Here is a 15,316-nt window from a genome sequence, read left to right as displayed (position 1 = left end):
TGCCATAGGGAACTAGTGGTGATTACCAGCTGAGAAACGGGCATTTTTTTTTTTTTTTTTTTTTTTTGATAGATGCTCCTGGGGCTGAGCTTTAGTGCATAGCCTTTACCAAGACCCCAGAGTCTGGAAGCAGCTGCAGAGACCATTGCGGGCTGGATGTACTCTGTGGATTATTAGTTTGTACCTTCAGAAGTTAATTCAAGTTTCAAACCTCACGGCTGGCCTGTGTGCTGGTGAGTTGGGGCAGCTTAGATCCCTGGACTGTCAGAGCTAGAGGAATGGCCGAGCCCATGCTGGCCAGTCCCTACAATCTGCCAGACACCTGAGCTTAAATACCCACTCAGTAGTGGAGAAATGTGGGGCCAGAGTCTCCACCTATTTGAGCCCCGGTGTTCTCATCTGCAAAACAGGCCCTCTTCAACCTCTTATTGTCAGATCAAGAGATTTGCCACTCTTGAGACCAAGCCAGTAAAGCACTCAGCGCACACGCTAAGTGTTAGTGAAGTTACTGTTATGGCCAGAAAAGTGTTCCCCAACCTGAACAATGGTCAGGGGAAGGCTGAGCTCTGGGGAATTTACATGACGTCCAACTTAGCTGAATTTAAGTTTTGTGGCTTTGGGGGCATGTGATTATTCATTCACTGAGTTTATGACTGTGTGCCATACAGATCAGATTGTGATTAAGACGTAGCTGCATGGGTATCAGGAGAGAAGGACCCCCCCCTTCGTTGCCACTGCCACTGCCCATGTGGCTGGGTCAGATCAGGGGGTCCTATGCCCTCTGGTCCCCTCTGTAAGATAACACGCTCAAAAATAGAGGGACAAAATGATTCATAACATTTTTTTTGGTCTCAAGCATCTGTTATCCTCCAAATATTTACCATTTCAACCACAAAAGAAAAGCTACTTCAGGGAGATCCCTTTGTGGTACAGGGGTAACAAACCCAATGAGGATCCATGAGGATGTGGGTTCAATACCTGCCTTGCTCAGTGGGTTAAGGATCCGGCGCTGCCCCACTGCCGTGAGCTGTGGTGTAGGTCGCAGACGCGGCTCGGATCTGGTGTTGCTGTTGCTGTGATGTAGGCCAGCAGCTGCAGCTCCAACTGGACCCCTAGCTTGGGAATTTTCATATGCTGCGGCTGCGGCCCTAAAGAGAAACCTACTTCAGATGGGCTTATTTCAAACTCCTCACACAGCTATGAACAGAATTAGCCTCTGGTTCATCTAGCAATAAAGGTAACAGTAGCATCGGGGATCATATGATTCATTTTTCACTTCCTCTGGGCAATAGAAGTGACTTCTAGGTTTTTTGTTTTGTTTTGCTCCAGCAACCATCTCTTTCAGTTGCTTTGACTAGAAATGTGTCAAATGCCCAAATCTAAGCCAGCAAGGAATATGAAAAAAGCAGACCGTTCAGTCTGCCCTTTGAGCTGAGTTCTCTTTCCCAAACTGAACTTCTTCTGTCTTTGGGAGTGAGGTGGAGTGGGTGCTGGGGAGACCACCAGAGAGTCTGCTCTAGGGTCATTGGAGGCATTTTATGATTATAAAAGAAGACATAACATTACCAAATTCTCCATTTCCAATGTGATTTTTTGACATAGTGTTTGATTTAGGTAGGCAAAATGACAACGTTCATTTATAATGTTCTTCTGCTCAGCTTTTGAAAAAGAAATTTTATGTAAATCTTAAGAAATATGGACGAAGTTTAAACCCATTTTTGTGCTGGAGATTGAAATGAACTAGGAACTATAGTCTAAACTCATCCTTTACAATTGAGTGCTGTGCCCCAGAGAAAACTGACTTGCCTAAATTCACACAGCCTAATTACAACTAGAGTTTTTGCTTCCATGGCCAATGTCAGGTTTGTAAGCAGCAGATTAGAGGTGGTATCTTTTTACCCCCACTAGATTTAAAATCTAGGAGTTCCTGTCATGGCTCAGCAGTTAGCGAACCCAGTTTGCATCCATGAGGACGAGGGTTCGATCCCTGGCCTCCTGAAGTGAGTTAAGAATCTGGCATTGCCATGAGCTCTGGTGTGGGTCGCAGATGCGGCTTGGATTCTGCATTGCTGTGGCTGTGGTGTACGCTGGCAGCTACAGCTCCAATTCGACCCCCAGCCTGGGAATTTCCATATGCCACAGGTTCAGCCCTAAAAAGACAAAAATACACACCCACACACACAAAAGAAAGATTTAAAATGTATTCATTAGTGTCAAATATTTAAAATGTTTTATTCTTTTTTCAAAATCCAAGACATAGTTCTAAATGCATTTATTTCTCTTTTAAACTCCTACTTGTGATATGTCATTCAATGCTGGCAGGAATGGGTAGAAAGTTAGAAGTTATAGGGAAAAAAGTTTCAGAAGAAAAGCCACAGCTTGCCCCAAGGAAAACAATTCCTGTCCACTCCTCACTCTGATTTGAAAACAAAACCGAAACTAGTGAATCGTTTCAAATCACTGAGAAGGTATTGTAAGTTTCACATTTTTAATATATATCAGATGTTAATATAAAGAAAACACAATCTAGGTTTTATCTCTAATATAAAGTGGGAGAAGGACCTTAGGACTCATAGTACTTTGGTTATTTTGAAAGCTAAGTTAATGGAAACTCTGCACCCACTCTATTTTCAGCAAGATTACATTTGAATCATCTCAGTCAAGTAAGACTGTAAACTATTTAAAATACTCCTGTTAAGGGAGTTCCCATCGTGGCTCATCAGAAACGAATCTGACTAGTATCCATGAGGATGTAGGTTCAATCCCTGACCTCACTCAGGGGGTTAAAGATCTGGCATTGCTGTGACCTGTGGTGTAAGTCCCATACATGGCTTGGATCTGGCATTGCTGTGGCTGTGAAATAGGCCAGCAGCTACAGCTCAGATTCGATCCCTAGCCTGGAAACTTCCATATGCCTCAGGTGTAACCCTAAAAACACCAAAAAAAAAAAAAAAATACTCCTGTTCAAAGTGATTCTGTATTATCTGTCATGAACCATTTAGTGTTAGGCATTCTTCACTCTATGAGAATTTTTTGAAGTATTTAGTAAAGTTGTACAAGAAACTATGAATTCTTCTGAGGCCTTCCAATGTGGAAGGCAATGTGCTAAATTCTGCAAAAGATACAGAAATAAGTAAGATTCAGCCCCTGTCCTCAAGGTGCCTCTAATCCAGGAAGGCAGGTGGAGGAGAGGATATTACTTTGTTACAGCCCAGAATTCATTTCCCCTTCTTCTGGTGTTTCCTCCAGGACCCTGTTCCACCCTCAGTTTTAGCTGTGGGAGTCTTAGGGAGCTGACCACACCCCCCTTCTCTGGCCTAGACTCCTACAGTGACCAGCTATCCCTGGTTGCCCTAAACTAAGGGATTTCCTTGGGCATGGAACTTTTATTGCTGAAACCAGAGACGTCCCAGGCAAATTGGGATGAGCTGGTCACACTTGCTCTGACCCAAGCATAGCCTGTCTGAGCCAGTTCTGATCCCTTGACCACAGGAATGGATTCCCTGATGGGCCATGGGGACATGTCCCAGGCCAGACTAAAAAGATTCAGTCCTGAACTGTTTGTTGAAACAACTGAGAAAGAGCCAGTCTTTCAGCAGGAGCAGCTGGACAGGTTGAATATAGACGTTCCTCATTTTACAGCTCTTCACACAAACTGTGTTTTTTTGGTTGTGTTGGTTTGTTTGTTTATAAATTGAAGGTTTGTGGCCACCCTGTGTTGAACAAGTCTCTGGGCACCATTTTTCCAGCATCATTTGGTCACTTCATGTCTCCGTGTCACATTTTGGTAATTCTTAGAATGTTTCAAACTTTTTCGTCATTGGTGTACTTGTTATGGTGATCTGTGATCAGTGGTCTTTGATGTGACATTGTAATTATTCTGGGGGTCTGCAAATCGCTCCCATGTAAGACAGCAAATTCAGGTAGTAAAAACTGTGTGTTCCTTTTTTTGGGGGGGATGCTTTTTAGGGCTGCACCTTTGACACATGGAGGTTCCCAGGCTAGGGGTCCAGTTGAAGCTACAGCTTCTGGCCTATGCCACAGCCACAGCAATACCAGATCCAAGCCACCGCACATCTATGACCTACACCAAAGCTCATGGCAATGCTGGATCCTTAACCCACTGAGCGAGGCCAGAGATGGAACCCACAACCTCACGGATACTACTTGGATTCGTTTCCACTGTGCCACAATGGGAACTTGGAAAACTCTGTGTTCTGGCTGACCTACCGACCAGTGTTCCCCCATCTCTCTTCTCCCCCTCAGGCCTCTCTGTTCCCTGAGACATACAGTATTGAAATTAGGCTAATTAATAACCTACAATGGTCTCCGAGTGTTCACATGAAAGGAAAATTCCTATGTCTCTCACTTTAAATCAAAAGCTAGAAATGATTAAGCCAAACAGCCAAGTTGTAAAAGCAAAGGAACAGTTCTTAAAGGAAATTAAAAGTGCTGCTCCAGGGAACACATGAATGATAAGAAAGTGAAATCGCCTTTTTTGCTGATATGGAGCAAGTGTTAGTGTCTGGGTGGATTAAAGCAGCAACGACCAAAGCCTGATCCAGAGCACGGCCCTAACTCTCTTCAGTTCTTTGAAGGCTCAGAGAGGTGAGGATGGTACAGAAGAAGGGTTTGAGGCCAGCAGAAGCTGGTTCATGAGGTTTAAAGAAAGACACCTTTTCCATAACATCCCCATACAAGATGAAGCAGCAAGTGCTGATATAGAAGCTGCAGCAAGCGATGTAGATCTGGCTAAGATCACTCATGAAAGTGGCCACATTCGACAGCAGACTTTCAATGTGGAGGAAACAGCCTTCTATTGGAACAAGATGCCATCTAGGACTTTCATAGCCAGAGACAAGTGCCTGCCTGGTTTCAAAGCATCAGCCAGTGTCTTATTAGCGGCTAATGCAGCTAATGACTCTTTTTTTTTTTTTTGCTTTTTAGGGCCACACCCATGGCATGTGGAGGTTCCCAGACTAGAGGTCGAGTCGGAGTTGCAGCTGCTAGCTTACACCACAGCCACAGCAACTCCAGATCTGAGTCATGTCTGTGACCTGCACCGCAGCTCACGGCAACGACAGATCCTTAACCCACTGAGTGAGGTCAGGGATGGAACCCGCATCCTCATGGATACTAGTTGGATTCGTTTCCGCTGTGCCACAACAGGAACTCCATCTGATGACTTTAAGTTGAAGCCAGTGCTCATTTACTGCTCCCCAACTCCTCGGCCCCTTAGGAATTATGCTGAGTCTACTCTGCCCGTGCTCTATACATGAAACAGTGAATGAAACCTGCATGACAGCACCTCTGTTTAAAATATGGATTACTGAATATCTTAAGCCGCCTGTTGAGACCAACTTCTCAGAAAAAAAAAAAAAAAAAAAAAAAAGGATTTCTTTCAAAATGTTACTCTCACTGACAATGCAGTGAATGAAAGGGGCCCTTCTCTCCTGATACCCATCCAGCTGTGTCTCCGTCACAGTCTGACCTGTACAGCAGTTAGTTCTGCCCACTCTCAGCAGTCAGGCGCCCAGTGAATGAACAAACAGGACATGCATAATCACATGTCCCAAATGCCAGAAAAAAATTTTTTTATAATTTTTATTTTTTACATTATAATCAATTTACAGCATTCTATCAATTTCTACTGTATAGCAAAGTGACCCAGAATATATATATATATTCTTTTTCTCCCATTATCCTCCATCATGTGCCATCACAAGTGACTGGATATAGTTGCCTGTGCTAGACAGCAGGTCAGAAAATTTAAATTCAGCTAAGTTGGACATCATGCAAATTATCCAGAGCTCAGCCTTCCCCTGACCATTGTTCAGGTTGGGGAACACTTTTCTGGCCATAACAGTAACTTCACTAACACTTAGCGTGTGCGCTGAGTGCTTTACTGGCTTGGTCTCAAGAGTGGCAAATCTCTTGATCTGACAATAAGAGGTTGAAGAGGGCCTGTTTTGCAGATGAGAACACCGGGGCTCAAATAGGTGGAGACTCTGGCCCCACATTTCTCCACTACTGAGTGGGTATTTAAGCTCAGGTGTCCTGGCAGATTGTAGGGACTGGCCAGCATGGGCTCGGCCATTCCTCTAGCTCTGACAGTCCAGGGATCTAAGCTGCCCCAACTCACCAGCACACAGGCCAGCCGTGAGGTTTGAAACTTGAATTAACTTCTGAAGGTACAAACTAATAATCCACAGAGTACATCCAGCCCGCAATGGTCTCTGCAGCTGCTTCCAGACTCTGGGGTCTTGGTAAAGGCTATGCACTAAAGCTCAGACCAATAGAGTCAGGGTCCAGCTCTCTTAAAAGGTAAGGTACACACTAACAAAACAATCCTGGTACATTACAAGAGAGGATGAAAAAAATGTCAAGGGGATTTGCCTTTGTGGCTCAGTGATAATGAACACAACTAGTATCCATGAAGATGCAGGTTCGATCCCTGGCCTTGCTCAGTGGGTTAAGGATCTGGGGTTGCCGTGAGCTGCGGTGCAGGTTGAAGACACAGCTTGGATCTGTCATTACTGTGGCTGTGGCATCGACCGGCAGCTCCAGCTCCAATTTGACCCCTAGCCTGGGAACTTCCATACGCCGAAGGTACGGCCCTGAAAAGACAAAAAAAAAAAAAAAAGACTTTTTATAGTTATACCCAAGCTTTCCAGATAATTTCATATTTGCTTGGTGTTCGTCTTTGCTTTGGATTCTTTTAGGCTAATTTTTATCTCTGATCTTCCCTTCTTTACTCCACTCCCTTCTTCTTTGCCATAAGCAAAAGTGACTGTGCTCTTGCCTATTTCTGGCCTGTCTTGAATGTAATCTACCTTATGTAACCTAAGGCATCTGGCGCAATTAGGACACTGGTTTCGTTAGACGTCTGTGACTATCTTTGCTCTAGGTCCAGGAGCCCTGGGTGTTGGGATGCTTTCTGACACCCTCTAAAAAGAAAAGATGGACTTGTTCTGTTGGCACAGTTTGTCAGAAACAAACAGAAGGCTGCGTCTGTTTTCCAGAAGTCACTTTTGTAGAAGGAGTACACAGTTGGTTAGCACAACTCATTTGTGTTCGTGCTTCTTGAAGGTCAAATCACACCAACAAACACAATGGACTCTTTTAAGAAATATGACTCTTTAGAGTCAAACTCGAAATTTAAAAAAGAAAAAAAAAAAAAAAAAGAGCTTTACGGAGTTCCCATGGTAGCTCAGCAGTAATGAACCTGACTAGTATTCATGAGGACGCAGGTTCGGTCCCTGGCCTCGCTCAGTGGGTAAAGATCCGGCGTTGCTGTGGCTGTGGTGTAGGCCAGCAGCTGCAGCTCCAACTCAACCCCCGGTCTGGGAACTTCCGTATGCCACGGGTGCAGCCCTAAAAAGACAAAAAGAAAAAAAAAAGATCTTTACAAAATCATAGAGCTGGATGAGCCACCAAGCAGCTGGCCAGGCCTAGGCCAGGTCCGAACAGGTCTGTGCAGACACAGAAACAGATTGAGTGAGCAAGCAGTTTGGTAAAGCCACATAAAATATTTGGTAAGAAGAGAGAGTCAAATTCTGCACTCAGCCCCAGCATACCACCTCTGAGACGGAGTAGATGGATTTCTGGCCTCTTTTCCAGAAGCCTGTGGAGTCCTGACCTCCCACCGTTGCTGCAGTAGATGACATTGGCATCATTACCGACTCTGTCACAGGACACCCAGCATCACGGTTTCCAGCTGCCCATGTGAGCTTCTCAACCACAGGCCCTGATGTCCTCAAGGATCATCCCCAAAGGTCCAGCCTCTAGGGATTCAGTGGAGTCACCAAGCTTCTCACCACAATCCCATCTCTTCTCATCTTCGTCTCCATGTAACTCATCTGCAGCTCTCAGATATTCTCGTGCCAACAATCTGATTTGCTCTCATTGTGGACGTTCACCAGGGTCCCCAATGACTTGCTGAATCTCCCCAACAACTTATGAACTTCAGAACACTTCTCTGTGTGTTCTGTGTGCTCATCAGCCTCTCCCAGGGGCTTGTAGGGGAGACCCAGACCGCACATGACCTCCCAGCGTTTCACGGAAATTATCCACCTGGACTAGTTCACTGGGGCTGCCACTACCCCGTCCCCAGACCCGGTGGCTTAAACAACAGAAACTTATTTTCTCCCCATTCTTCAGGCTAGAAGTCCAAGATCAAAGCGCCAACAGGGTTGGTTTCTTCTGAGGGTCTCGGTCTTTGATTTGTAGGTGGTCTTTGCATGGTTTTCCCCTTGTATCCGCATCCTCTTTTTGTAAGGACACCGTTCGTATTTGGATGAGGGCCCACCTGTAGGACCTCATTTGACCTTAATGACCTCTGTAAAGGCCCTGTCTCAGTATAGTCACATTCTGAAGCACCTGGGGTTAGGATATTGGCCTCTGAATTTGCAAGGGACACAACTCACAACCTACTCCTATTGGTGGCTGGTCCATGTGCCGGTGCTTGCAGGTGTGCTCCACCTGCTGGTCAGTGTCCCGCACTGGCTGGCCAGGGTCATGTGGCTGCTTGCTCACATCACAACCCCCTGCCCCTGCCCCCTGCCCGCCGACAGAAAACACCCCCTTGCTGGGGTGACCAACTTCTGCCTTAAAGAAACCCCTGGCTTCCTGACACCACAACTGACTGCTGACCCTACCTACGTGCAAGGACCCTACCCCACAGCTGGCCTCTTCTCTCCTCTAAAGAACACAGCCACCTCCCCTTGGAGCTGTTGTTAAAAATTCATGTCCTGTGGCCACCGGCTCAGATCCCACCACCAGTCTCTCATCACATCCAGGATTAACCTATGCTCCCTCCTGTGGCTGATGGTGGCCCATATCGCCTGACCCCTGTGTATCTCATGTACATCATTCTTTTTTTTTTTTTTTTTTTTTTTGCCATTTCTTGGGCAGCTCCTGCAGCATATGGAGGTTTCCAGGCTAGGGGCCCAATTGGAGCTGTAGCCACTGGCCTATACCGGAGCCATAGCAACGTGAGATCTGGCTGCGTCTGCAACCTGCACCACAGCTCACGGCAACGCCAGATCCTTAACCCACTGAGCAAAGCCAGGGATTGAACCCACAACCTCATGGTTCCTAGTCAGATTCATTAACCACTGAGCCACGACGGGAACTCCTCATGTACATCATTCTTGACACACCAGCCCCTGCTTCCCAAAGATGCGAACCTCATCCCTGCCTTGGAGCCACTGCCCGAATCGCCCTCCACCCAAAATCTCTGCTTCAATAGAGCTTATGCAATTGTTCGAAATTTCAGATGTTTTGAGAACTGCAATTTTGTAAAAACTTAAAATTACAGGGATGAAATTTGTACAAATTAGGAGTTTCTATTGTGGCTCAGCATGTTAAGAACCCGATATAGTCTCTGTGAGGATGCAGGTTCTATCCCTGGGCTCACTCAGTGGGTTAAGGATCCAACATTGCCACAAGGTACTGCAGAGGTTGCAAATGTGACTTGGATCTGGTGTGGCTGTGGCTATGGTGTAGGCTGGCAGCTGCAGCTCTGATTCAACCCCTGGCCCAGGAACTTCCACATGCAGCAGGTATGGCCCTAAAATGAAAAAAAATTATGCAAATTAATGTTTCTACTTTTAATTTTTATTATTCCATTTTAAATCCTTTCTGGAGTAAGGTGAAGTTACTTATAAATACATTTTTAAAACAACACTCACCCTTTGTATACTAGAGTCATGCTTTAAAAAAATCAATTTAAAAATTCAACTGCACTTGGAGCTCTGTGATGTATATATTATTAGCCCTTACTTTTCAACCTATAGCTTGAAGATGGCTAAAGGCATTTCACAAATAAGGAAGCAGAAAATCACCTAAGATGTGAGTTTATCCTTCAGTTGCCTAATTCTTCACCCCCACTGCACACACATTTTTTTTCTTTTTGATTTCTCAATGTGGTTTTTTTTTTTTTGTCTTTTTGTCTTTTTAGGGCCGCACCCTCGGCATATCGAAGTTCCCAGGCTAGGGCAGCTGCAGCCAGAGCCACAGCCACGCAGGATTGGAGCCACATCTGTGACCTACACCACAGCTCACGGCAACGCTGGATCCTTAACCCACTGAGTGAGCCCAGGGATTGAACACGCAACCTCATGGTTCCTAGTCAGATTCATTCCTGCTGTGCCACGACAGGAACTCCCAATTTCTCAATGTGTTTAGAACGCACCTGGAATGAACCTAAAAATATTTCTTCCCTGAGCATGCATGTAATGTACGAGATGATTATTTCCAGGATATTTAAATTTATGAATGGCTACAGAAAGTTAAAGCCTAAAAGAACTCCAGGTTATTGAATTCAAGTCTTTGTTTTACATGTAGGAAGCTTTAATTACCTGCTTAGTTCTAGATAGCAAATTTGATACACTCCTATCTTCCTCGAGGACATTATAAAGCTATTAGATCATATTGTGCTCCTTTGAACAGCCTCCTGAGACCTGTCTGTACCTGTTGCTTGGGTGCTTTCGAAACTCTCTAAGCAGAGGCGTGGTCTTGTAACCTCAGTATCTTCCACCTGAGCCAACTTATGTTCCCTTAGCAGGTTGGCATTCGCTGCACGCCGACCCCTGGGTCAATTAGTTGAGCTCAGAGACTTTTTTCCTTTATGAGATGCATTTCAAACCCCCAAAGCCTCCACAGGGCGTTCTTTATTTTATGGTGGGTTATGTGGGAAAGGTTGGCTGTCTCAATCCTGCTCTTTTCATTCAGTGCCTTGCTGCAGGCCTACTGTGTGTGCGTGACTCTGAGCTATCCCAGGCAAGGAGAATAGTCAAGAATTTGCTTCTCCAAAGACTCTGTGGGCCAGTTACCCATCCATCCAGTTAGGAGAATATCACCCAGCAAATGCCTGGATGGTGGCCAAGAGCACCATCTCTCTCTCTCTTTTTTTTTAAATGATTTTTTCCCCATTGTAGCTGGTTTACAGTGTTCTGTCCATTTTCTACTGTACAGCAAGGTGACCCAGTCACACATACATGTATACATTCTTTTTCTCACTTTATCATCCTCCGTCATAAATGACTAGATAGAGTTCCCAGTGCTATACAGCAGGATCTCGTTGCTTACCCATTCCAAAGGCAATAGTTTGCATCCATTAACCCCAAATTCCCAGTCCATCCCACTGCCTCCCCCTCCCCCTTGGCAACCACAAGTCTGTTTTCCAAGTCCATGAGTTTCTTTTCTGTGGAAAGGTTCATTTGTGCCATATATTAGATTCCAGATATGTGATATTATATGGTATTTCTCTTTCTCTATCTGACTTACTTCACTTAGTATGAGAGTCTCTAGTTCCATCCATGTTGCTGCAAAATGGCATTATTTCATTCTTTTTTATGGCCGAGTAGTATTCCATTGTGTATATATACCACATCTTAATCCATTCATCCGTTGATGGACATTTAGGTTGTTTCCATGTCTTGGCTATTGTGACTAGGAGCACCATCTTGGTTAAACATATAAATATGCCTTTTCCTGGTCTTGCTAATGTGGTGGAGTAGCTTGGGTAGGAAGACCAGTGGCTTTTCCTGTTTGAGCAATGGAGGAAAACATAGACTCACCAAATGTGGAAGATGGAGAGGACCTTAGATGATATGTGAGTCCATGCTGCTTGCTGTCTGAGGCTCAAGGTCACAGCCCATTATTCTCAGACCTGGAACCTCCACCTGGCTTCTCATGGCAAGTCCTGAGCCTGCTTCTCTTCTCTCCACATCCTGGGGACCAGCTCTGCCTCTAAGCAATAGCTCAGTGCCCTGCAGCTAAGTCAAGGTCCAGAGGGCCAACAGGTGGGGAATTCTCATCAATGTTCGGGTGTCCTGGGATAGCACAGGCCTGATCTCCCTGTTTTATTCTCGGTCTGGCTTGTATTCTTCATGTGAAGGCAGAGTTCTGGGTGGTTGCGCTCAGAAGCTATTCCTTAGCTGACAGCTCACACTGGTCCTAGAATTCCACACCCTGCCTGTCCCACAACGCTGTGCACAGACCACAGGATAGAGGTGGACGGAGAAGACAAACACCACCAGCAGCATCGGTGGTCAGCTGGCACTGCCTCTGCGCTGGTGCCCGATGGCTGGGGGTATGTGTGTGTGTGTGTGTGTGTGTGTTTGCGTGCACAGGAAGAGCTGAGAATGGCCAGTGACCTAAACTCCTTCTTCAGCTTTCAAACAAGTGTTCTGGACAGTTCTTCCCTGCCACCCCCGCCTGTGATATCACCTGATGGGGTCAGGGTACCTGGAAGCACATATCTCTGCCACCTGTCTCTCTCCTGCTTTTGGGACCTGGCTTGTACTAGGACACAGCTCGTTACCTGGACTGGTTCACCATGGGGAGGGGATACTAAAGAGACAGCCAGGTCACAGGCACCAGGAGGAGGTCCCTTCTGCCACCTGGAGCCCTGCATCAGGAGGGCCACTGCAGACTCTCAGGCTCTGCCGTGGGGCTGTGATTCAAGGCCAGGGGACACGTGAGGGCGGGGACAGGCCACCGAATTAGGAGGATCTGGTGTGCTGGACATATTACCCCTATAGCGACATAGAAGGTCGAAGGCATGCAGTTAGGACTGGACCCTGGAGACAGGGTGTAAAACCCGCAGTAAGGTTAGACCCAGAAGCAAGCGCTGATGCTGAGGGGTTTTTTTGTTTTGTTTTGTTTTTTTGCCTTTTTAGGGCCGAATCCATGGCATATGGAGGTTCCCAGGCTAGGGGTCAAATCGGAGCTATAGCTGCCAGCCTATGCCACAGCCATAGCAACGCCAGATCCTACACCACAGCTCCTGGCAATGCTGGATCCTTAACCCACTGAGCGAGGCCAGGGATCGAATCCGCAACCTCATGGTTCCTAGTCGGATTTGTTTCTGCTGCACCACGACAGGAACTCCAAGAGCTGACCCTGATTTTAAGGGCTGTGGAAGAGCCCCTGAAAGCCTCCTTCTTAACCCAGCTTTGGTGCGAGAGAAGGTCAAGGGTGTCCTGGGGCCCGTGGGTGGTAAAGGGAGGGAGGAGACGAGGAAGACAAGGCCACTGCGTGATCCCAGACAAACCTTGCGTGAGTACGGTCTGTTCCCGCCTGCGTGCTCCTGGCTGTCGCCTCCGCCGCCGCCGCCGCCGCCGCCCCTGCCGCCCCTGGTCAGACCCGCACTGCCTCTCCCTGCCCTGACCTGACACCCCAGGCTGGGCCTCGGGCTTAGGGACCATGAAACCAGAAGGGACTAGAACAACAAGAGGCCTGTGGCAACCGCTGGTCCACAGCAAGCATTTTGACTGTTGTTTTGCCAGATAATATGCCCTGATGACCTGTGGTCGCCTCCAGGGACATGAGCCAGGCTTCCTCTTGAGGCAGGAGGTAGGTGAGCTCAGGGAGGTGGTTGGGAAGAATTCTCAGTTTTCATTTTGTAGTCTTTGGTAGCTTTTGAATTTCTTATATCGTGCCTGCTTTTGTGTGTTTCTTCTATGACTCAAAGTTAAAAGTATATAAAGTGACTTTTAAAAGTTAGAGTAAGACGGAGTTCAGGAACGGCACCTGCCTGCTTGGGCCTAGACAAATTGCTTGGCCCCTTAGGGGTGTGGAGCTGGAGCACGGAGGTGGGGCAGGGCAGGTGAGAGGGTGGGTGCAAGTCCTCAGCCTGTGCCAGCACAGATGGCATCATGGGCCAGCCTCTGGCACCACCCGGGGGCAAAGTTGCAGAGCTCTTAACTTGGGCAAACCCCAGAACCTTTTCACACCTCAGTTCCCTCCTCTTTAAAATGGGAGTAGATCTTTTTTTTTTTTTTAACCTTTTCTAGGGCTGCTCCCTTGGCATATGGAGGTTCCCAGGCTAGGGGTCTAATCGGAGCTGTAGCCACCAGCCTACACCACAGCCACAGCAACATAGGATCCGAGGCATATCTGCAACCTACACCACAGCTCATGGCAACACCGGATCCTTAACCCATGGGGCAAGGCCAGGGATCGAATCCACAACCTCTTGGTTCCTAGTCGGATTCATTAACCACTGAGCCTCCACGACAGGAACTCTGAAATGGGAGTAGATCTTAATCCAGCCAACTAACAGGATTTGGGACTTTTGTTTTGTTTTCCTTTGGTTTTGTGCTTTCCTGGCGACTTGAACTTGATATTTCCGTGCATTGTAGGTGTGACATAGTGATTGGATATTGAAACAAGGGGAAGGGTCAATGGCAGACAAAATGCCTAGAGCCAGGTTGGGAGGAGTTAACGACCTGACACACGTTGTAATGACCTACTTCCCCCTGGCATCTCTGCAGAGCTAAAAACAGGACCTCAGTTCTGTCATTTCCAAGAAAAGAAAGCCTATGGCCTTAGCTGTGTTTTTGATGGTCTTACGAATTTTAAATAACCACAGGAAAGCATGGGAGACTCTTCTTGAGATATAAATCTCTGTTTCTGTCCTTTTAGAAGCTTCGCAAACAAAGTACTGTCAAAATAATCACTGTTCTGCCAGTCATGTTAATGAGGAAATTCTGTTTTAACAATTTTCCCTTCCCTTTCCTCCTGGAGGTAGGCCCAGAGAATGCCAGCTCAAAGGCCAAATTATCCACACATGCATCCATAGTTAAATGCATGGGCAAGAGCTTGCATCTGCACGGGTTTTTTTAAATTGAGGCATAGTTGATTGACAATGTTGTGTTAATTCTAGATGTACAACACATATGTATACGTATATATATATATCATATTCTTTTTCATTTGTAGGTTATTATAAGATACTGAATATAGTTCCCTGGGTTCTGTAGTAGATCTGTGTTGTTTCTCTGTTTTCTATGTAGTGGTGTGTCTCTGTTAATCCCAAACTCCTGGCTTATCCCTCCCTCTCACTTTCCCTTTTGGGTAATGGTAAGTTTGTTTTCTGTGTCTGTGACTCTGTTTCTGTTTTGTAAATAAGTTCATTTGTGTCATTTTTTAGATTCGACATAAAAGGGAGATCATGTGGTATCTGTCTTTCCCTGTCTGACTTACTTCACTTAGTATGAGAATCTCTGGGTCCCTCCATGTTGCTGCAAATGGCATTATTTCATTCCTTTTTATGGCTGAGTAGTATTCCACTGCATACATGTACCATATCTTCTTTATCCATTTTTTTCCTGTCTTTTGTTTTTTTAGGCCCACACCTGTGGCATATGGAGGTTCCCAGGCTCGGGGTCGAATCGGAGCTACAGCTGCCTGCTTATACCACAACCATAGGAATGCAGAATCCGAGCTGTGTCTGCCACCTACACCACAGCTCACGGCAATGCCTGATCCTTAACCCACTGAGCAAGGCCAGGGATTGAACGTGAGT

General features: G+C 46.2%; 1 pseudogene across 10 annotated transcripts in view; it reads left to right on the top strand.

Moving 5' to 3' along the window:
- The window catches only part of LOC102161511 (chloride intracellular channel protein 5 pseudogene), a 62,873-nt pseudogene that overhangs the window by 635 nt on the left and 46,922 nt on the right, over window positions 1–15,316 (top strand). For 2 of the 10 annotated variants that reach the window (XR_014810233.1, XR_014810225.1), the window contains exon 2: window positions 73–233. The exons of the other annotated variants lie outside the window; for them this stretch is intronic. The product of XR_014810233.1 is annotated as a chloride intracellular channel protein 5 pseudogene, transcript variant X11 (transcript). The remainder of the gene's footprint in view (window positions 1–72; window positions 234–15,316) is intronic. 10 annotated transcript variants of the gene reach the window in all.

Source organism: Sus scrofa, chromosome 7, assembly GCF_054392235.1.
Source record: "Sus scrofa isolate SSC_HxYL_T2T_F1_AM1 chromosome 7, Sscrofa_HxYL_maternal_Yorkshire_Landrace_v2.0, whole genome shotgun sequence".
Classification (NCBI taxonomy): domain Eukaryota; kingdom Metazoa; phylum Chordata; class Mammalia; order Artiodactyla; family Suidae; genus Sus; species Sus scrofa.
This window is presented reverse-complemented; position numbering and strand designations above follow the sequence as displayed.